The 22,854-nt window shown below is 41.8% G+C and overlaps 1 pseudogene; it reads right to left on the reverse strand.

Annotated features, from left to right (window-relative positions):
- Nucleotides 1-2,043: 2,043 nt before the first annotated feature.
- LOC116640057 lies at nucleotides 2,044-3,310 on the reverse strand (annotated as a pseudogene).
- Nucleotides 3,311-22,854: the final 19,544 nt, after the last annotated feature.

Genomic DNA, 22,854 nt, shown 5'->3' on the forward strand with positions numbered 1-22,854 from the left:
CTGTTTTGCCCGTCATTTTATTCCCTGTGCTGGTTATAGCACCTGGAACACAAATGTATTCAACAAATATTTGCTGAATGAATGAGACCTTGGGCAGGAGCCTGGGTGGGAGGATGGAGAAGAAATCACAGAGTACAGTTGACTCTTGAACAACGTGGGGGTCAGGGGCATGACATTCCTGCACAGTTGAAAACCCACGTATAATTTTTGACCACCCCAAATTTAACTACTAATCGCCTGCTATTGATCAGAATCCTTACCAGTATAAACATTCAATGAACACATATTTTGTAGGTTATATGTATCACATACCATATTTACAATAAAGTATGCTAGAGACAGGATAATCATTAGGAAGAGAAAATACATTTACAGTCCTGTACAGTATTTATTTTTAAAAATCTCATATGAGTAGACAGTGAGGTTCAAACCCGCACTGTTCAAGGGTCAACTGTATTTCGTCTTCAATCCTGTTAGAGTGGGAAAGATGAGTAGGAAAACTAAGTTTCAATAGGAAATACACATCTGAAATTCAGGAGAGATAAAAGCTAAGGCAATTTAAGTACATTTTGTGTATTAATTTATTCAGAATGACTTCAAAATCAATGTAATGCAGAGATGTTGCATGACTATCATTGCTATAAATCTGACTTTATTAGAGAAAAATCCTCAAAAATCCATTTAGATTGAAAGTCTTTCTCAGTCTGGCAAGACTAATTAAAATGTACTAGGTTGTAAAGATGATAATAAATACATACATAGCGCCTTCTGTGTGCCAGGCACCCTTCTAAGTCCTTTACCTCCATTAATTCATTAAACCTCATAATAACCCAGTGAGGTAAGTGCTATAATCATCTCTATTTACAGATAGGAGACATAAAGAACTGAGCAAAAGCTGCTTGCAACTACATGAAATAGGACTGGCTACCTTAGCATAACTTTCTATTATGGGAAGTTCTTGTCCAAGGAGATAAAGTTGCAAAATATTTGTTTCAAGAACATCTTGAGAATTCATTTATCTGAAGAATAGACAGTTCAACTGTGAAAACCAGATTGCTTATCAAAGTGTCGTTTACTTAACAAGAGTTCCTTCAAAACCTAAGCCTTGCTCAGTTCACCAATCTTAAACTACTATATCACAAACTTGGCCCATTCACAAGCAGGCCCCCACGCTGAAAATCCCACCTTAAACCAGACCACCTAAACCTTATAAATATTCAACCTTGAAGTCCCCCTTCTGAGACACACTAAAATTTTATCAAGATGGTACTCTCCCTTACTGTAATAAGCAATGAACTTGGCTTTGCTTGACCAACAGGTTATTTTGGTGGGCTTTTCATGGAGTTTAGTAGTTAACAGAACCAAGGAATGAATGCTTCATGCCCAGTACTTTACTAACATGTCCACTAATTTTATATGGAGAAGGACATAAGGCCAGGATTTACTATCCAAATGGATACCCACCTCACTTGGTTAAAGAAAGTTAAGTTTTAAGTAGAACTAAGAGCAGAATTCTTTGTGTCTGTTACATAGTTCAGCATAGCACTAAACTGAACTAAATATGAATGTAGACTAAAACACAGAAGCATATACTTAAATGAGTATAGCCAAAGACATCCTCCAAACTGGCCAGGTTACAATGAAGGTTAGCGTGGAGGAAGACCCCACGAAGTGTTAGGTACAGAGATTAAAAGTACTAGCTTTGGATTCAGAGATGGGTTTAAGTTCTGGATTCACCATTTGCCAGTGATTTGGTGAACAATATTAACTTCCCTAAACCTCAGTAGCTCACCCGTAAAATAGGAATAATGTTTGTACCTACATCATCGAACTAATATGAGGACTGAATGGGACAATGTATGCCAAGAGTTTATCACAGTGTAATTGGTGGTGTTTATTGTTATTATTATTAATTCACCGCAGGATTTTAGGGCTTGGGGAGAGGGAAGATTAGGTCAGTGGTATACTGGAAAGGGACTGGAGAATTCAAAGAGAAGAAACAAAATGTCTTATAAGTTGGGGATTCAGGATTGGGTTTTTCTGTAGTGGTCTGGTATTTTTCCAGGAAGACTGGTTATCAAGGCCAGAAGGGTAGTTTCCCCACTAAACTGTCTCTCCATTTATGAAAGCACTGTTTACCTCTCCACAGGGCTGCCTAGGCAGAGTTTAGGACTGCAACAGAAGCTTGACCCTAAAAGTTTAAGAACTTAGGAACCCTAAGAGAGAGACGAAATCTGTCAGTGAGAAACATCTAAGTGGTTTTGTGGGGATATGTAGGAGGTGACTACTGTTGTTTTTTAGATGTTATCACTGGCGATGTGAAAGAACATGAGCTCACGGAGTCCAGGGTTGTTCTTTTCCAAACTTGCTTATTCACCAACCAAGCTGGTCCTGCCCAGAAGTATAGAGAGGAGGTGTTAAGTGATCCCAGCGCTTACGGCTTGCCATGCCAATTTTATGTCTGGTCTCCACTGATGAATACTCTTGGGGAAGGAAGCCATATTTCTCATGATTTGTAGAACTACAGAGCTACTGTTTATTTTGTATTTACCATGTATCCCTAGGGGCTGCTGCTTTGCATGCTTCATCTTATTTATTTACTGAGGAAAAGGAACCAAGTTTTTTATTTCTTCATTTCTTGCATTTGAAGTATTCCTCGATGACAGCCTTGGCCTGAGACTCTTTGCCATAGTCTTCAACCACCACACAACCGGGTTTTCCCTCTCGGTCAGCTTTACAGAGGCCTGCCCATTCCCCTGGTTTCTTGTCATCAACCTTAATTAGGTTGATTGGGTGTTCAGCACAAAGGGCCTCCATCAACTTCCCGCACATAGGCTCATCACAGTTGGATGCAAGCACTCAAAGATGGGCTTGGTACTTGTCTAAAGCTTTGGCAACTTTGGGAATTCCACGTGCTAGCCGTCATGGATGAGGGCGGTCTTCATCACCTCTTGTAAAGCAGTGTTAATGTCCACGACAGCTTCCACAGCAATGCCGTCCTTGGCCATGGTGGTGGGTTATGGGTGGAGCTGAATCTTGACTGCACCCAGCCTTGGCCAGTGCATGACCTGGCAGCCGCAGGGAAAGAGTGCAGCATCTTGTTTAAACCTTCCCACAAGGATTATTACCAGGTATTACTACCCCCATTATTGAACTCCTACGTGACTTCCTTGTGGTTTCTTATTAAGTACTCCCAACTTGGTGAAAGAGACCTGGGGTCAAGCCAGTTCAATACCTTGTAAGCAGACAGGAGAGATGTGTGTGGTGTTTGACCGCATGTGGGAGCAGAGAAGAGTAGAGAGAATCAACACTAATGAATTCAAAGCAGAAGTAACAGGATGGAAAGATGACAGGTTGGACAAGAAAGGCTAAGGACTTCTATTTTAACAGTGTGGCCTCAAAGCATAACTACACATTCAGGGATGGGTCTCTAAGTATAAAGACAGAAGTCTCGAGGGTGATCTTGAGACTATGGGACTGGAAAGGGTGAACTATTGTCTGATTCTAATGTCCTACTTGGAAAGTTGGGTAGTTTTCCAGACCCTAAATGAACTATTGGAATAAGGTTAAAAGATATAAAATAGAGTATTTTTATATCCACCTTCAATTTTATCCTGTGTGACTTGACTTTTAAGTTAATACCATCTTAAGATGTGGTTCACACAGGTTTTAATAATTTTAATTCCATCTCTTATCTCTTTATAAGAAATACAAGAGTGATTCATTTCTGTGTTACTTAATATCCACCCTTTCTCAGTAATAGTTAAAATGTAAATAATAGTTCTTCAGGAGTAACCCAAGGGTAACAGCTGAACAGTGCCAGGGTTGTGAGGTAAACATAAATCCTTTCACAAATGTTCTAACTTGTTGAACTGTGCATTTCCAAGTTTCAAACTGAAAGGACCCAGTAAGCAATCTTAAAAGAAGGGACGCCGCCCTAGAAAAAATGAGATTTGCCAAACTCTTCATACCTCTTTCAACAGCTCACCTGACATTCCTGAGCGTCTTCTATGGGCAGTGGTCTGTGCAAGTCTCCATAGGGATATAGAAATGAATGAACATGAACCTGAACAAAAATTTTAACACAAATTAGGGAATGAGTCAGTGTCAAGCTATGCAAAGTTTAAAAAAAATCAGAGAAGGGAGAGAGTGTTAGATGGAAGGCCTTAGAAAGTAGGCAGGATTTGAATCTGGTCTTGGATGGGTAAGTGGGATGAGGTGGCAGGGAAGGGAGGGAGGTGAGGGGGTGGGGGAGGGTGTCACGGAGTAGGGGTTTGGAGTAAGTAGAATGGTCAATAGCCTATTTTGATGGAAGTGGAAATTACGGCTGTCTGGCCTCGATGATAGTGTGATGCTATAAACTCATTGGTTGGCTTTCTAACGAGAGCCATTAAAAATTAGGTAGGGTGATTTTCTTTGCTGTCACTGAATAATGTGAAAAGTATCAGTGCCAGATGTATCCCTCTGCCCTTCGGACACACCCTCCACCTTTCTTCTCCTCCTCTCCTCCCTGGCAGGAAGGCCTGTGGAGACTAGTGTTGAGGATCTTCTCCTTACCGGTTGGTTTGGCCAGTGGGGTGACCTGTAAAAGATCCAGGGAAAGGAGTGCATGAAGTGAGGGAATTTATTTGTGCAGCTCCCTTCTTGCAGGGTCCTCCTGGGCGATTGCTATTGCAGCCCACACAAGAATTTTACAATGCCTTTCAGCCTTTGGGTTCTGAGCTCCTTCTCCTCTTCTGGTTGGGTCTAGGGGTGCAAAGAGCCTGGTTTGGGTACGACTTTGACCCTATTTGACCCTATTCCCTACACCCTGGCGTGCCTTTGTAAAGAATCCTTTTATTACATTTTCCTCAAGTTATCTGAAAATGAGAATACTCTCTTTTCCCTGGTAAGACCTCCATCAGACCAGAGCTAGAGATGCACCGGGCATCTGCTCACCTTTATCCCAGAAGGGGCACCAAGGACCTTTCTTTATGCTATGGGGTCCCACACTCTAGGCCAAAGTTTATTGGAAGGATGTTTAGACACCTGAGCAAAATTAGACCAGTCAGATACTCTGAGGGAGTCTGCATTAAGAAATTCTCCATATGGGGGCACCTGGGTGGCTCAGTCGTTAAGCTTCTGCCTTCGGCTCAGGTCATGGTCCCGGGGTCCTGGGATCGAGCCCCACATCAGGCTCCCTGCTCAGCGGGAAGCCTGCTTCTCCCTCTCCCACTTCCCCTGCTTGTGTTCCCTCTCTCCCTGTGTCTCTCTCTGTCAAATAAATAAATAAAATGTTTAAAAAAAAAAAAAAAGAAATTCTCCATATGGACCAGAAGAGGTGAACTCAGGAGTCGGGGTGTGCCATATTTGCACAGTAAGTGGACTGAGAAGCAGAGAAAGTTGGTCTGTAGAGACATTCACTTGTGGAAATTGTGTGAGTTTAATGGTTTTTCAGTCCTTGGTTCCAGTCCCTCCTGAGAGCCAAGTAAATTCTTGTCCTCAGGTCCTGTGAGGTAACTCTATTTTCTTAAATAAGCACCACATACACACACTCACTCATGCATGCACAAGCACACAGTTTTGTTGGTTTAAGCATGTTCAAGTGATATTCTGTTACTTACATCCAAAGACATCTAACTAATAGAAGACCCAATACCCATAATCCCAGTTACCCTTACAGAGTAGTGGTGTGTGTGCCAGACTCCACAGGACTTAGCTTGTTTAATGTTCACAACTACTCTGAGAAGTTGTTTTCTTGTGACCCAGATTTTTCTTGACTTAAAAGTTCTTTCCTATAACTCCCTCTAAGTGTCCTTCAGTTTTTTTCTGGGTGTCCTCCAAGGGGTGCCTCATTAAAGAGTTTCTGATCGCCAACTTCCTCCAGGGGAGGTTTCCCCATATCACCAACAAGCACTTCTTGGACACGGGCTGGGTGTCCTACAGTGGAACTCAATTGTGACACTACCTATCCCCAGAGATAGCTGCAAATCTCACAGGTGAAGGGCTCAGTCCTGCAGGATCACCCTCCACTTCAGACACCAGGAGCAAGCCCGGGTGGTTAACCTGTACTTCTGACTGACCTGCTATAAATCAGAGCTTCCCACTGCCACCTCCTTGGGTTTAGTTAATTTGTTAGAGCAGCTCAAAGAACTCTGGAAACCCATTTACTCACTAGATTACCAATTTATTGCATAGGATTTTAAAAGAGGCAGATCAACAGCCAGATGAAGAGAGGCACAGGGCCAAGTTTGGGCAGAGAGCACAGAGCTTCCATGTTCTCTCCAAGGGCACCACTTCCTGAATCTCCTCGTGCTCACCAATCCTGAAGCTCTCTGAACCCTGGCCTTTGGGTTTTTGTGGAGGCTTCATTACACAGGTATGATTGAGTAAATCATTGGCCATTGGTGATGAACTCAGTCTCCAGCCCTTCTCCCCTCCCCTAGGTGCTTTTCAAAAGTCACCTTATTAACATAAACCTAGTAGTGGTGGAAAGGGGCTTCTGACACCCATTTCACCTTTACAGTCTGAAGCAATTTCAGGAACTAAGGACGAAAGACCAAATATTCTGACAAAAGATGTTCCTATCACTCAGGAAATGCCAAGGATTTTGGTTGCTGTGAGCCAGGAATCATGGACGATGACCAAACATACATTTATCATATATATTTGGTCATTCACATGACCGTGTTGTATTTCTTATGAATCACAACATTGCACTCATTTTTCCTCATTACTCAGTCTGTCGGCCTCAGTCACCACACAGTCTATTCTGTTCTTTTTCTTCATCACAGACATCCCTGCACGCCGCGAAATGACAACAGCTACTTCCAGCAGTCCATCTGTCGATGCTTCCAAACGTTCTAGTCCTCAGGGTGCTCAAACATCTCAAATTTGATGAAAAGACAGAGTCTCCTCTCCCTCTATGTCAGCTTGGCCCTTTAGCAGTTCTCCATGTGGCCAAGGCTCCAAAAGTCTCCTGAGGAGATTCAGGAACTAATGGCAGAGCTTCCCAACTGTGCCCTCCACACAGGTTACACGACACGTCGATTCCCCTGGCCCTCGGAAGAGCCTGATGGGACCCGGGTGACCAGAGTCCTAGTGCTGCCATCCAACTTTGAGCAGTCTTCTGTCATCAACCCCAGTGTGGCCTACAGATAGTACCATTTTCTGTAAATACCACGTCATGGGTCTTGCCATGCCCATGAACCCCTTACCCCATGCCAATCACAGGAGATGCAAATCCAGTCTGGACCAGGTCAACAATAGGCATTGTGCCATTACTCAGTGCTTGCCTATTCTGTTTTCTGGTTTCTCTTCCTTGTTAGAAAATGATACTTGCATCCAAATGAAGAAGCCGATTGTGGTGTGTGTGTGTGTGTGTGTGTGTGTGTGTGTGTGTGTATGAGTGTGTGGGTGTATATACATATGTATCATTAGGGAATAAGGAAGATGTTGTCTGTACTGTCATTAGCCAGCTCCAAATGCCCTATTCTATAGACCATCCCACTCTGACCAACGAGGAGACAGTCATGGAGAGTTAGGTCACCTACCCGAGGTGGTACCCTAAGTCAAAGAGCCTGCGGGATTCCTGTCTAGGCCTGCCTGGCTCCAGAGACATGCCCGAGTCCACACTATTGCCACATCCCTTCTCCCTGGTGTTCCACTGATTAGGCTCAGACCTTCAAATCTCTCTTCTGAGAACACATTCTGGGGCAGCCGTGGAGGTGCCCCTCTCAGAACTCCCTTCAGGAGGGAGCTGTCACCAGGGGCGCAGTCAGGCCACGGCCTCCAGCTGCAGCGACTTTGGGGTTTGGCACAGTGTTTGAGGCCAGGACACACTCCCGCCAGGTAGCTGGTGACTGAGCACGGCAGGGCTCCCAGGGCCTGGCCACCTTCGTTCAACCTGAGGCCCCTCTCTAGGAAATCTATGAGCTGGAGCCCCCGTTGGGCTGGCCAGGGGGCGGAGGGGGCGGAGGGGGGAGGGCGGGGCGGTGGGGGGGGCGGGGCTCGGACCTGCACTGTGGTGGAAAGGCCCGCCCTGCTGGCTCCAGCTCTTTTCCCCTTTACCGTTCATAGGCATCACCCCCCAGCAGATCTCTTAGACCCCTGCCTCGGCCGTACTGTCTGCTCCCTGACACAAGCTCCCTGAGAGGCTACAATACTTTGTACATAATGAGTTTCTTGGCATTCTTTGTTTTTTTTTTATGAATAAGCAGTTTCACAAGGTGGCAGCGAGCAGTCTTCTTATACTAGTTCTGGGGAAACACTGGGCCGGAAGGCCCAGAATGCTATAGGTCTGGAAAGCTTCAGAGCATCAGGCCATCCGCAGGGTTTAAATGAGGATTTCTGGGTCCCATGCTCAAAGATTTGCCTCAGTGGCAGGTAAGGCCAGGACCCTCCAATTTCCAGCAAGCGTCCCCAGTGTGTTTAGAGTCAGGCTGTCCTCGGACCTTACTTGAGAAGCCTCATTTTTCAGAGTGACTACACAACTCTAAAGTTCTGCCCTTTCCCCACCACCACCACCACCTCCACCACCACGTTTGGTGTCATGGATGTCCCCATGAATTTGGGAGACTCTTGGCATATTCCAGGATCAGGGTTTTTTTTAGCTCCTGGATATGTTCCAGCCTGCATTTAAAAATGAATAGTTCCCTTCACAGAGATGTACTAGGAGGCCAAATTATTCTGTTAGGTGGTATTAAAAAAAAAAAAAATTAATTGGTCCGCAAGGGTGGAGTGTAAAGATTGCCCTGAACCTGGAAGAGACATGAATTAACAGTACTACCAGGGGACATCTGGATGTGTGAGCTGGGACTGTGAAAGGTAAGCGGAGCAGTGAGCCTCAGGTTAGTTACCCTGTGGATCGCTGACGTGTGAGTCATTACGGAGGTAAGAGTTCAGTCTAGTCCAACCCCACTTCTTTGTTATCGAAGCAGAATGTCTTCTGTTCCTCTCTATCCCTCCTTCAGAGGTAACCTCAAATACCCTCTTCTGACTCCTCCAAGAGCATACCTCCTTCCAAGATCCCCTACCTCTCATACTTCCTTCCACAGCAGTTCATTATTACATTTAAATTGCCTACTTTATGTGTCTTTTTCACCCATTCACCTGAAAGTTCTTTGGGATTGAAGGACGTTTCTTTTCATCTCTTCATTCCAGTGCCTGCCCCAGTACCTAGAAATGGGAGGAGCTCAACGACGGGATGGATGGAGGGAGGGAGGGAGGATGGAAAAAACAAAGACGGGAGGATCAAGGCAGGAATGACCTCAGATGAGCAGAGGCCTTCATTACAGTGCTCCATCTGATTTTACTTCCCACACCCATATCCAATATCACATTAACTTAAAAAATAAACGACTATGAAATATATATTCATTTTCTTTGTGGTTTCAACCAATTTAAATTTACTTTAAGTGAATTGAAAATATTTGTGAGAACATTTTTGAAAAAAGTAAAATAAAAAAATTTCTAGTTAGGAGGAAACTTTGGATTATCGGAGGTAGTGTGATTTAGCAGACTTTGGCATCGATTGGTCTGAGGTTAGATTCCAACTTGGTTACTTCCTTCCTTCCATAGCTCTAGTATCCTCATGTGGAAAATGGGATCAAGAATGTTTATACCACAACAGTTACGGAACCCTAGCAAAGTGCCTGACACATAGCAAGGACTCAACAAATATTAATTACCTTCTTCTTCTTTGGCAGAACTTAATAGAATCCTTGTATTTGGAGATCAAATCCATTTTGTCATTTTCAAAAAATTTCTAAATGCATACACATAGATTAGATGCTCATAAGTACATGTTATATGAATGAGAAAATTGTTGCATTGCTTCTGCCTTATCTCAAATTCTAATTTTAGTTCACTTCAGTGTTAGGAAGCAAATTTAAAAGGATGGCAACATGACTCAAAAGATTAAGATTTCTATCCAGAAATCTTGATTTAAATCTTCAGTGGTTGACTTTTGAGAAGAGTGCAAATGTTGGCATTATCTTCTTTATTAGCAATTTGTAAAGAACTGGGATCTCACACAGCTGTGTGCAGCTCAAAGATGTACTAAGCGAAGAATAAATTTCCTGCCCACGCAAACTCAAGGCAAAAAACCCACAAGCTGTCTTATATTATTCTGACAGCCTGAGCAAGGTTTCTTATTTTTCTCATAAAGCAACTCGACAAAATTACAAGAATTTTCCGCTATGTAGAATTTTTACCTCGTGGGATTGTTAAAGCTGATGTTATATTTGTTTTAGGAGAGACTAAAGGCTTGGAGTTACAGAATTGTATAGATTTCACTCCAGCAATTTAACAAATAAAGATTCTCCTTTTAAGCTTCAAGGTGACCAGTGGTATGATCTGGACACAGTCCACTCGTTCCCCCTCCAAGATGCATTCCAAAGGATACAAGTGTTTCCTTCTCACAGTTACAGCGTTCTCAACATTTTGGCCCAGGTAAAATCCTGGGTTTCCTTGAAATCCTGCTGGAGCCCACCTCTTATTTAAAATGGACACCAATGGAAATAGGGGATTCAACAGTGGTCATTCTGCTTACGGTGCCATTTACTGGAATCCGTCAGTGTAGAACACAGAGAGGACTGCAGACATCTAATACTCTCAGTAAAACTAAGTACCAGGCAAAGACCAAGGTAACTCATCTATTGGGCACTAATTTTGTGAGAGGCACTTAACGTTATATGTATTTGTGTATCTATTTTATTTATACTTCCTTACATTCTGGAATAGATGTTTCCAGGACCACTTGTACTTTCTCTACCCTATACCCTAATATCAATCATTTCCATAAGGAGCCCTGGTTCCTTTTATTGGAGAACGTATCACCTTTTATGACCTAGCCTCAAGTCATGTAGTTTCTCTTTGCTGGTTGAGTCATAAAGGTCCACCCAGGTTGAAAGTGGAAGGGACATAGACTCCATATCTTAATGGAGGAGTAGTAAGGTGGCACTGTAAGAATTTCAGGATGAGAGTATTGCTATGGTCATATTTGGAAAATACAAGCTGTCACAGATGGTCAGGGTATCTCAATGAGAATGTAAAATTTGAACAAAAACTTAGAGGAGGAGAGGAATCAGCCTTTCTGTGGGAGCAATGCTCCAGATGGAGGGAAGAGTTAATGCAAATGAAAAGGCCTTACAATGAGACCGTACCTGGTGTTTCAAAGGAACAGCAAAGGGGCCATCACAGTTAATGGAGGAGTGGCTTGGAGAGTCATAGAAGAGGAGGATGGTGAGGTAAAGGGAGGATAGGTGGGATTGATTATAAAGAACCTGGAGGATGTGGTGAGGCTTTGAATGAGCAGCCACTGCTGAGTGTGGAGTGATGGCGGGATCTTATATTTTAAAACAATCACCCTTAATAGGACTACCCTGTTGAGAATTGACTTCAGAGGACAAAGGTAGAAGGAAGTAAACCAGTCAGGATGCTATTGCAGTAACCGGCTACAAAAAGGTGATGGTGGTTTGGACCGGGGTGGTGGCTGTACGGTAATACAGAGTGGTTGGATTCCGAACATGTTCCAAAGCTAGAGCTAACAAAATTTCCTGCTGGAATGAAGACGGAGTGTCAGAAAAAGAGGAAAACCAATGATGACTTCAAAGTTTGGCCTGTTAAACTGCAAGGATAAAGTTGTTGTCAATTGAGATGACTATGGATGGGGGAAAGATCAGGAGCTTATTTTTGGAAATGCTAATTTCCAGATGTCTATTAGACATCTAAGTAGAGATGTCAAGAAATCTTTGGGTATACACATCTGGAGTTCAGTAAAGGAGTCTGGGCTGGAAATATACATTTGGATGTGATTGCATGTAGATTTATATTTCAGGTCATAATGACATCACCAAGAAAGTGAATAAAGATAGAGGAGAGAATCAAGGACTGATCCATGGGGTACTCCCACATTAAGAAGGAACCATTAAAAGAGACAGAGAGGGAGTAACTAATAAAAGGGAAGGGTACATTGTGTCTGGGAAGGAAATGAAAAAAGTGTGCCACGGAGGAAAGAGTCATCAACTGTCAAATGATGTCACTCAGTTCAGAAAAATAAGGATCCAGAATCTGACCATTGGATTAAACAATATGGAGGTCATAGGTTTTTTATGACAAGAGCAGTTTATGGAATCATAGAGCTGAGTGTAGTGGTTTTAAGAGAGAATGTGAGGAGAAGGTTTAGAGATGGTATAGATATCTCTTTGAGGATTTTCAGTGCAAAAAGGAGTAAAAAGAATTTTGTGGTAACTTTTAAGGGAAATGAATTCAAGAGAAGATTTACATGCCCATGGGAATAAGCCAGTAAAAAGTAAAAGACTGATGATTTAGGAAAGAAATGGCAAATTGCTGCAGTCATGTCCTTGTGTAGGTGAGGGGGACAGGGGTCTGGGGCACAGGGGTTTTTATAGGAGCACATATCAGTCCTCTGATTCCAGGCAGAAAGGCACAGTGTGTGGGTGCAGATGCTGGTAAGTCAACGCAGGGTTGGGGGTCAGTTGAAATTCTCTTCCAATTGATTCAGTGTTTCCCGTAAAGCAGGAAGCAAGGTCATCAGCCAAGAGTGAAAGTGTGGGAGGGTGTGTTAGAGGTCTGAGGAAAAGGAAAAGAATAGTAGAATAAGCACCTTACAGCATGGGAGAGTGAATGGATTAGGGACATACAGTATGAATTCCTGGCAGCACCATGGGGCCATTTGAGGGTTGTGGTCTTACATTCAGCAAACTGTGCTATCGTCAGTACCACCCGTTTTATGGTTCTCCAACCCCCTTCAAGGGCAGGTGTGAGTAGGCAGAGAGGTGGATGTAACCAGGGTATGATGAAATGAGAGATGGTAATGGAGATGAAGATGTAAGCAAGGGAGTGATTATGATGACCAGCCATGGAATTCAAGCTGAGTAGGGAGGACAGCGAGGACACATCAAAGGGGTAAAAGACAACGCAAACTTTGTAGGATCATTGCACTGAATGTTTTAGTGGACGAAAAGCGGAAGAGTGTTATGCCTGAGGGCTAACTTTTACGCTCCGGTGACCCTGCCCACTAGTAAACTTCAGCATAATAAATATAGTAATCAATAACTAATTCCTACTTCATTGAGCTGGAAAAATTCCTAGGGAAAAACAGACATTAGCTTGAAGTGGGAAGGAAGACATAACTACCTCCCTTGGCAATAATATTCACAAAAATTAGACAAGGAAATAAATGAATTTCTCTATGCAGGCAGTAAGTGCAACAAGGAGTTTTATAGTCTTTTTTTTTAGAACAGCCTTTCATGAAGGCTGCTGGCTTCACACCCTAAGGCTCAGTGCTGACATTTAATACTGGACTGTTGTTGTCCCATGAAGGGTGGGATCAACACCACTTGCCCCAAAATTTGTTTGGATGAGATGATGCCACACGAACACCAAAATATGAGGAGATTTATTACTCACACACTTGAGGCTTCCTAGGGGGAATCAGGGCAGCCACCCAAGCTGGGCTGAAACTGGCTGGAGAGAAGCAAGGAGGGAGTGGCTTTTGTGTGTGTGTGTGTGTGTGTGTGTGTGTGTGTGTCTGGTGAGGACATAGGAGGTCGGGTTGGAGTGAGGGGAGCTTCCCCACTGGCACCAAGAGAGGAGAGGGGCAGACTTCCACATAAGACTTGCCCAGATGTGAGGCAAAAAGAAGCAGGAGGCGTGGGGACCTGGAAGTTGTCATCTGTCAAACATCAAAAATGAAGTCAAAGTTTTATCACCAATACATGCCACAAATCTATAGGCAACAAGGCTAGCATGTGCTTAAAATCTTAAGCTTTGGAGTCAGGCTGGCATTTAAATCCTAGCTCTTTAACTCTGTGATTCTTAGTTAGCTCTTCAACTTTAGGCAAATTAGGCAAATTGCTCAGTTTCTCTGCTGTGTCTCAGTTTCCTCACCTGGCAAAGGGCCACAGAAGTACGTAATTCCGGTTGTTGTGAAGCATAATAATGTTGGTAAACTGCTTAGCATGGCTTTGCGATTCAGCAAACCACATACCAATTTCTGAAAATTCTGTGACTGACGTTTCTATTTCAGATATGTGTAATCTTCATAGTTGAACCATGTCTTCTTGCCAATGGCTCTGAATATGTTATTTTTCGATAATTTAGTTCCTTGAATTTTGAAAGCATTATATATTCACTACACAAAAACTTTTCCCTTTATGTTCTCTTCTGTTGGAGTTCCTCTAATAGTTTATAGTTAGAAAGCAAAACTTAACACGAGAAAAATAAGGGAAAGAATCTTAGGTGAATCAGTTGGTGAAGTAAAGGGTTCTTTAATTTAGATATTATTATTCATTTGTCTCCAAAGTTCAATTTTTCATAGATTCTCTTAAGTCAGAATTAAAATTAGAATATGTTTAGCTTGTTTTGAGAAAGTGATGTTTCGACATTGTTTATTGGCATCTCCTATCTGCTCAACACTCACTCACTCGTCAAATAACTTTTGAGCCCCGACCTTGCTGGAAACAATGGGACAGGCCTCCGGGATTGTGCCATGTGAACAAGAGGACACAGACTCTACTCTGGCGGGACTTGGTAGTTTGGTGGGTTCTATGGATAATCAAATAATCCCATTGTCACAGTCAGGGTTCTTATTTGCAAAAATCAGAAACCAACTCTGGTCGCCATAAAGGGAAGAGGCAGTCTTGGAATGATGGCGTGTAACCCACGGATCACCCCAGGAGACCTGCACTTAGAAAGGGAGTTACCAAGAGGAGCCTCAGCCTCTGAGCCACGTCCAAGCCCAGTCAGGCCTCCCTGCTGCCCCTGCTGAATCCTGCCAGGGAAATGATAATGAGCCCTTAGCTGCCCCGGCTTCCTCGTGGCACTTGCTCTCCATTCACCCAGGCGCAGAAGCATCCGATGGCTGCCCTTAGGCCCACAGCCTCGCCGTCAAACTGAGGAGCTCAAAAGAAGACATTTTGTTTTCTGTGCTGGGAAGTAGGAAATGCTGGGCAACCAATCAAATAAACAAGTACAATTCACATCGACGACACACGTAAATAAAAAGGTCTAACGATTGTTAAAGTGCTTTATACAAAAGTACACGAGATTCTTGGTGGTTCCTGGTCGTCTCTGGGGCTGGAGCTGCTGGTGGCCCTGCCTCCTGGGGAGAAACCTGCATCCGGAGCAGTCCCCACACCTCCGTCATTCCTTTGCCTCCTTCCCCATGGGGCTGTATCTGTGTGCCATCTGCATTTATAACCACTTTCTTTTACTGAAATACATCTACTTTATGTATTACTTCTGTAAATGGAAAGTCAGCATCATTTGCCATAAAGACAAGGTAAAAGTAAGAATAAATACAATGAAATGACACAAAGCTACAAAGATCTAGCTAGATACTTTGCTGGACGTTCTGAGGTTGTGGTTCACTTCATCAAGTGTTGGGTATTGAACACACGATGGCACTAATCAGAAACTTCATCCTTGACCTTATTAGAAAAATTAAAAGAGGGTAGAAAAGGGACAAATCTTTAAACTTTGTATTTTTTTTTTTATGCTCTCTGGGCACCATTTAAAATTAACTTCCACACCACTGCAAGTACATAATCTATGCTCTGGGTGATAAATACTAGAAAGAGCGTGGGCTTAAAAATGGGCAAGGTTTGAGTTTGAATTTCAGCTCTTGCACTTATTAGTCCTGTGATCTTAGGCACATTCTATAAGCTCTCTGAGCTTCAGTATATCCATCTGTAAAATGGATGCAATAATACCAAATTTCTTGGCCATGTTAAATAGATCAGTGCTTTCCAAACTATATTGTGCATACAAATTACCTGGGGATCTTGTTAAAATGTAGATTCTGATTTGGTAGGTCTGGGATGAGGCCTGAGATGCTGCATTTCTAATAAAATCTCAGGTGCTGCTGCTGCTGCTGCTGTCCTTTTGTGGACCACACTTTAGCAAGGTCGTAATTCGGTGCTGTCAATATGGTAGTCACCAAGCACGTGGGGCTATTGGGCCCTTGAAATGCAGGCTAGTGCACCTAAGGAGTGGAAGGAATACTTTTATTTAATTTCAATTAACTTTTGAACACTGACACTTGGTTAGTTATCGGAAAACAATTTCTAGTATACTTGGAACAGCTTGTAAATCTATCTTTTCAGCTGTTAACTTTATGAAATGTAGTTAACTGAACATCTATCTCCAATGCAAAGTTAATGTCTGAATTGAGATAGGCTCCAAGTGTAAAATAAACAACAAATTTTGAAGACTTTGTTTAAAAAAAGTAAAATATCTTGTTAATAAATTTGCTATTGGGGCGCCTGGGTGGCTCAGTCGTTCGCTTCTGCCTTCGGCTCAGGTCATGATCCCAGGGTCCTGGGATTGAGCCCCGCATCAGGCTCCCTGCTCCTCGGGAAGCCTGCTTCTCCCTCCCCCACTCCCCCAGCTTGTGTTCCTGCTCTCGCCGTCTCTCTGTCAAATAAATAAGTAAAACCTTTTAAAAAATTAAAAAAAAATAAATTTGCTATTGATTTCATGTTGAAATAAAATTTTGGATATGTTGGGATAAAACATATTATTAGAATTAATTTCATCTGCTTCTTTTTACTTTTTTTTTTGACGTAGCTACTAGAAAATTTAAATTTACCAAGTGGCTCACATTATATGTCTATCAGACTGTGGCAGGCACAGACCAGCGAGCACAAGGCCCGGCTCATCAGCTCCCTTCCTCTGTCTCAACTGGGCGGGTGACCTCTGGATGGAAAGAGGAAGTGAGGTGGTGGAAAGAGACAAAATTTCTTCCTTCCCAGCAGGAGGCTGTAGCAAAAAGCCAACATTCACAGCAAGTTTTTAGGCTCACAGACTATTTCTTCTGTGGTGGGTTATTTCCACAACGTTCCAAGGCAGGCTTTGCTTTTTACAGAGGTGAGAAAGGAACGTGTCAGCAGTCCACTGTCAGTTGCTCAGCTCTCATAAGAAGATGCTCACTTTTCAAGAGTTAAGGGTCACGGCAAAGGGCTCACTTGACCCAGCCTCCTCTGTGACATTAAGGGGAGTTAATTAAAACAGTGTGGGCTCCTGTTAATGTGCTGCATTATTTCCTGGTTGATTCAGCAGTTCCAAAGGAGGCTAGAAGTTTAATGAAAAGCAGTAACGAAGACATCTGCAAATTTGACGGCAACGAAGAAATTAGCAAAAAGAAGGGGGTAGAAATGAAAGTTAGTTTTCTCATATCATAAATTACATTATGGTAACCTCCCTTCCCCCACTCTTGTGAAAAAAAAAATTTTTTTTTTTAACCAATTCAGGCAAATATTTACATGCGGAATCAGACCTGGCAGCAAATTCAAAGAAAACTATTAAGGCCAGAAAAAGCTGCTTCTGTATCGGAGGCTGGGAGACTCCAAGTCCCCATTAACCTTTCTAAATCGGAACTGACAGCCGTAGATGGAAAATGGTGGTGGTGGGGGGGGGAGGGGTGGAGAACTAAAATGTTTCTGAAGAATGTTTGACTACAAAGTAAACAGCCTGAATAGAAAATATTAAATCAGATGTTGCCTCCACATTCCATAAAACTGAGTAGGCAGTAACATGTACTGTATAGTTAAAACGCCTGGATAAAAGAACTCATGGAACAGTTTTAGTCTAGTGATAATTCAGACTTCATGGAACCAGTTCTGTTGGCATAAGACAGAGAATTTGTGTTTTGTATTTATATTAGATCTCAGCATGAATTTCTACAGCTGGCAGTGGAGGAGTAACTCTGACGATGTTTATCTTTAAGGCTTCTTGTCTTTTCTGTCACCAAATCAAACCATGAGAAAATATTTACTAGGTAGATTATTCACTGAAGAGTAGAATGTCCTTTTTGTAACCCCCCAGATTTATTTATTTTTCCACAAAATTGTACAGTAAGTATTTATTATTCAGACCCAGGATTTATTTTGCTTTAGATGGTAGCCAAAGGAAGGTGGGTTTAGCAAATTCGTAGTATAATCAAGATTGTAAGGGGAAAGGTTTAAATAGTAGAACGGAACACATTAGAAGCACACATTTATAAGCCAATGTTTCATTGTCAGTTTCTAAAAAAAAAATCTATTATCCAACAGTTATTCTCATCTGAATGCCTTTACATATTTAAAAGCAATACGATCCCACATCTCAAAGAATCTAGTTAATCAAGGTAAGCTTTTCCCATTAGTCTGCTCTAGGGAGAGTCTTAGTGTATTTTAAACATCTATAATTCAATTAATCTTAAAGGGTAGTGAATTGAGACTATTGCTTACCTGATGAGCTTGCAGATATGGAGAAAATGTCTGTCTCCCCTGCTCCTTTGCCCCCAGCTGTCTTCTCTGGATGGCCTCTCTGGCAGAGCCCTGTCCATCCCTCAAGTTCCCGTCCCAGTGGTTTCTCTGCTCAGCATTCTTTAACCCTGGATTTCCCATTCTTGTTGGAGCCCATCCTCCATCACACCCTGTTTGGCATGGCTGCTGCACCCACTGCGTTATTCTAATTGTTCCTGTGTTAGCTGCAGAGACTGGAGATAGTGTCTTTTTCATCTTGGTACCCGATCTGCCTAGAAGAGTCCCTGCATAGGGTAGATGTGCAGTGAGGCTTCTGGACCAGAATTTAAAGCAGGACTTGGAGTGATTCGTGTGACAAGCCTGCTTATTACCGTAAGCACTACTATGCCCTGCTCTGTTCTCCCACTGTCGCTCAGCTCGGTCTTCCACACTTGCCCCTGGGAACAAGGACCATTTGATCTTCCCCTATAAGCCTACCTCCGCCTCCCGCTCTCTGACTGAGGGAGACATGGCTTTTTTGTTTATGTCCTTCTCTCGACTTCGGGAGGTTGCACAGAAGAGCGGCTTGGGCCATTGCTGTTTGACTCTACAGTCCTCCTGAGGGATGCCCTTTATCGCTTCATTGCCGGGCCTTCAATCACACAGCTCTTTGCACTTTTCCTTCCTCCTTCCTCAGGGGAGTCTCCTGTGAGCCAACATCCTCCGCTCCTTTCCCCGCAGCCGGCCTGGCCACTGAGATTGATGGGCTATGCCTCACACCTTCCTCTGTGGGCACTGTTTTTCTTTTTAAATCTGGGTGACGGGATTAAGAATGTTTTCCTTGTCACTACATACTTCCCTTATTTAATAATGAGCGTGGATTATTCTCATAATCTAAAATGAAAGCCAAAGCTATTTATATTTGGGAATGTTTCACAACAAACAGAATCCCAAATCTCCCATAAATGTTTGTTTCCAATCCAATGATAAAAGGTAATGTTCCAAAAGGAAAAGTGTAAGTGCTGTTTTCTTACAAACACTACTAGCCATCATCCTTGTGTTCTGCCTTCAAATTAACTGAATTAGTCACATGATAAATCAAAAAAGACCTTTTTATACATACTAATAATGCCTCATTTATTTAGTATAGATCCAACTGAATTACCCATGTCATCTGCTTTCCAATTCCTTTGCACTGTCTCCCTTTCCAGAAACTGGAGAGGAGAAGAAAAGAGCATAAAAATAAAATGATTTAATTCAGCCATTTGTTGTTTGTATTAAGTAATGTTTTGGAGAAGCTTGACATTAATAGTTAAAATAAATTTGATGCATATATGTGGATCTGTTATTCAGGGGTCTTGAAGTTCCATGGGTAATCAAGAGCCACGCAGTCTTTCCGGGTCGACATGCATGTTTCGAGTTGTGTGGACTTCAAGGGACAGGCTCTGTCCAAGTTCTCCACTCTTTAAAAAAGGAAAACCAGTATGCCAAACACAGTACCTTTCAAATGGCCTCTTTAAATTCGCTACAAGCATTGTAGCAAAACTAAAGCTTATGAAGATAAAAAGTTGCTTGAAGTTAACAGGATATGCTAAAAATCTGCATTTAGAAAGCCACAAGTTACCCGTTTTGTAGAGGGAAAACGTATTGAGGGTTTGTTTACTCTAAAGGTAATTAATTTACACTCATTTCCATTATTTAAAAATTAAGACAAAAATAAAACTTTTAAAAGCCCAATATTAGAGAGATAACACTTTAGAGCTAGATTCAGCTCCAACTTTGTTTTCAGCCAGAACCTTGGGCAAGTCACAGTCTCCTGGGGGTCTTAACTCACTCATCTATGCAATGAAGAAAAGATATGATTGTCTGGTGCAATGTGCTGGTTCTTTCCAGCTCTAGAATTTTAGGAAGGCTACGGATTCCACACCGATGCCTCTGAAGCAAGGCAGGTAACATACAGGAGTGAAAAAGACTAGAGTGAGAAGAATTTTTCTTACAAGTGAATCCTGATATCAAGCTTTCATTATTTCACACTCCATAGCAATAAAAATATTTCACTTTCTTCTTACTTTTGCTATAAAAGAAACAGTCCAATACTATACACAGGGGTGTAGAGACCATAGGGATTGGTGGGGACTGTGGCAAACTAGAGAGGGTAAAGCACCGAACTATTATCATATGGGATTGAGGGTCTAATGTTGCCTGATGCCAACAATTTGGGTATTTTTAGTGAAATCTAATGGTCAATGCAGGTTTTCAATTAAAAACATTAAACAAAACAAAATACCCTGTAGGCCTTTACCATTGGTCAAACAAAACACTTCGATGGGTCAACTGGGGCTGACAGACTACCAGTTTACAATGCCTGATCTACTTTGCCTTCCTCATTGTACTGGGATCGGCCCTTATTGCATAATTTGCTAATAATACCACTTTAATGAAAGTTCTTACTGTCATAACCCACAGAGTATTTACCAAATTCTTTTTTACAGACGGTGCTCTGAGCCCAGGACTTTCTGACTTTTCATCTTACTTGACTACCACAATAACCCTGAGGGTCAGGTAGATATACTGTTATCCCCATTTTACAGAATGAAGTGAGGCGCATAGAGACCAAATAACATGTCCTACTCACAGAACTTATTTTTTTACAGAATTGAGTCTAAAATATTGACATGGAAACATTTATAATATTAGGCTGAATGAAAAAAAGGAGCTATATAAAGTATATATGATGTTTAAACTGTTTTTAAAAACATGTTTAGTGATTGAATATTCTATCATGAAGATATTTTATAATATACATAAAGAAGCCTCTATTGTTAAACACTTGAATTGCTATTAAAATCATGTAGGGACATATTTTTTTTAATAATATGATTTCATTCATTTTTAGGATCATCAATTGACAGCCTATATGTCAGTCACTTTATTAGATGCTGTCCTCAAAGGGGATTCTGATTCATAATGTATCTGGTAAGCAAGTTTTATATTATACATATCTATATCTATCAGCTATCTATCTACCTATCTATATCTATCTATCTATCATCTATCATCTATCTATCATCTTTAAGCCACAAAGCTTCTTTGAACTTTATGTAGGCATTCAGATCAGCTATGTGAATTTTTACGGTATTTAAGCAATCGCCCCCTGCATCAGTGGTTAGGTCCCAAATGACACTCTCAGCTTCCTGAATGGAAAGAAGGCAGGCTCCCCCAGATAGCTTAGTTTGAAGCACTGCACAATGTGTAATAATGAGCTCCTCAGCTAGAAACTTGAGGAGACTTGGAGATCTATGAACTGAACTTTGAAAGCTATCTTGTTAGCAGGATATACGTTGGAGTCCCTTTGTGATCTATACTGATGACAAAAGATGGCTCTCCATCCTTTCTCAATATTCCACGTGTCATGGCAGTAGAATCCCAAATAACACAATTTCTAAGTCACAGCTGCCATGCTGCAGACACAGATGGATATAAACATTAGAGGGAAAGGACCAAGATGATGAGGCAACTTGAAAATGTGTAATTTTTTTATCATTCAACCTAGAACACTTTTGAGTGAAAGGGGGAGCTCTTACCACCACCGACACTGGGATGGCCGGCCCATACACAGACCGAACCTGGTAACCTGGGGTGTACATACAGTCACCCTACTGTGAAGAACAGTGCTGGAAACTGGAGATGGTTGAGCATGGCAAGGCTGGGGAAGGAGTTTGGAGGGTAAGGGACATGCAAGCTGCCTTTAGGCATCTGAAAAGCTCCATGAAGAACTGGGTTGATATGATCCCAATTCCTTGACACTGGGAGTGACCGGACCATGCTGAAGAGGCTTTACGGTCTGAGGTAATGGTTTGTGCCTGGTTGTTGAGCAGTTCTGGATTCAAAACCCAGATAGATGATGCTAAGTAGCTGTGTGGCCATTGACAAGTTTCTTAACCTCTTTCTTATAAAAGGGGGAATAGAGTTGTAATGATTTCCTGAGGTAAATAGGAGAGTGAGTGACCCAGAAGAGGGGCTCAATAAATGTTAGTGTGTGCATTGTAACTAATGCTGGAAATATTCAAGCATAGGAACAGACCACCGGTTGGCTAATGTTATGGGATCTTTTGGGGATTAACTAAATGATGGTTGGAGACAACTTTTTTGATTAATTTAGAGATTGTTCTTAGAAAAAATCAATTAGTAATTTTTCCCAGAGATAAGGTGATTTTATGGAAAATCTTAAAAAGGTATACTCCTAAATATTGTACTATAATTTAATATTCATCATAAATGACATTTGCCTGTCAAGTGATACATGCTGTTTACTTTCAACTATGTAAAAAAAAAAGCATAATGTGCTAGAAATACATTTTAAAATGACATATTGCTTGATTTTGAGACTACAAATATATGACCTAATATTTGAAATCCTTTCATTTTGCTTTCACAAAACCAACTAGCTTATTTTAGAATCGTTTATAATTTGTTTTTCAAATAATGAGATAAAGAGGTTTTAGCTTATTAAGCACATTTCCAAAAAAAATACATTTCAGGTTAGTTTTTAATCAAAGTAAATTTAAATAGCTAAATTGAATATAATCTATACACTCTCTTCTTAACATTGATTTTCAAAGTA

This window comes from Phoca vitulina, unplaced genomic scaffold, assembly GCF_004348235.1.
Source record: "Phoca vitulina isolate PV1807 unplaced genomic scaffold, GSC_HSeal_1.0 scaffold19, whole genome shotgun sequence".
Taxonomy (NCBI): domain Eukaryota; kingdom Metazoa; phylum Chordata; class Mammalia; order Carnivora; family Phocidae; genus Phoca; species Phoca vitulina.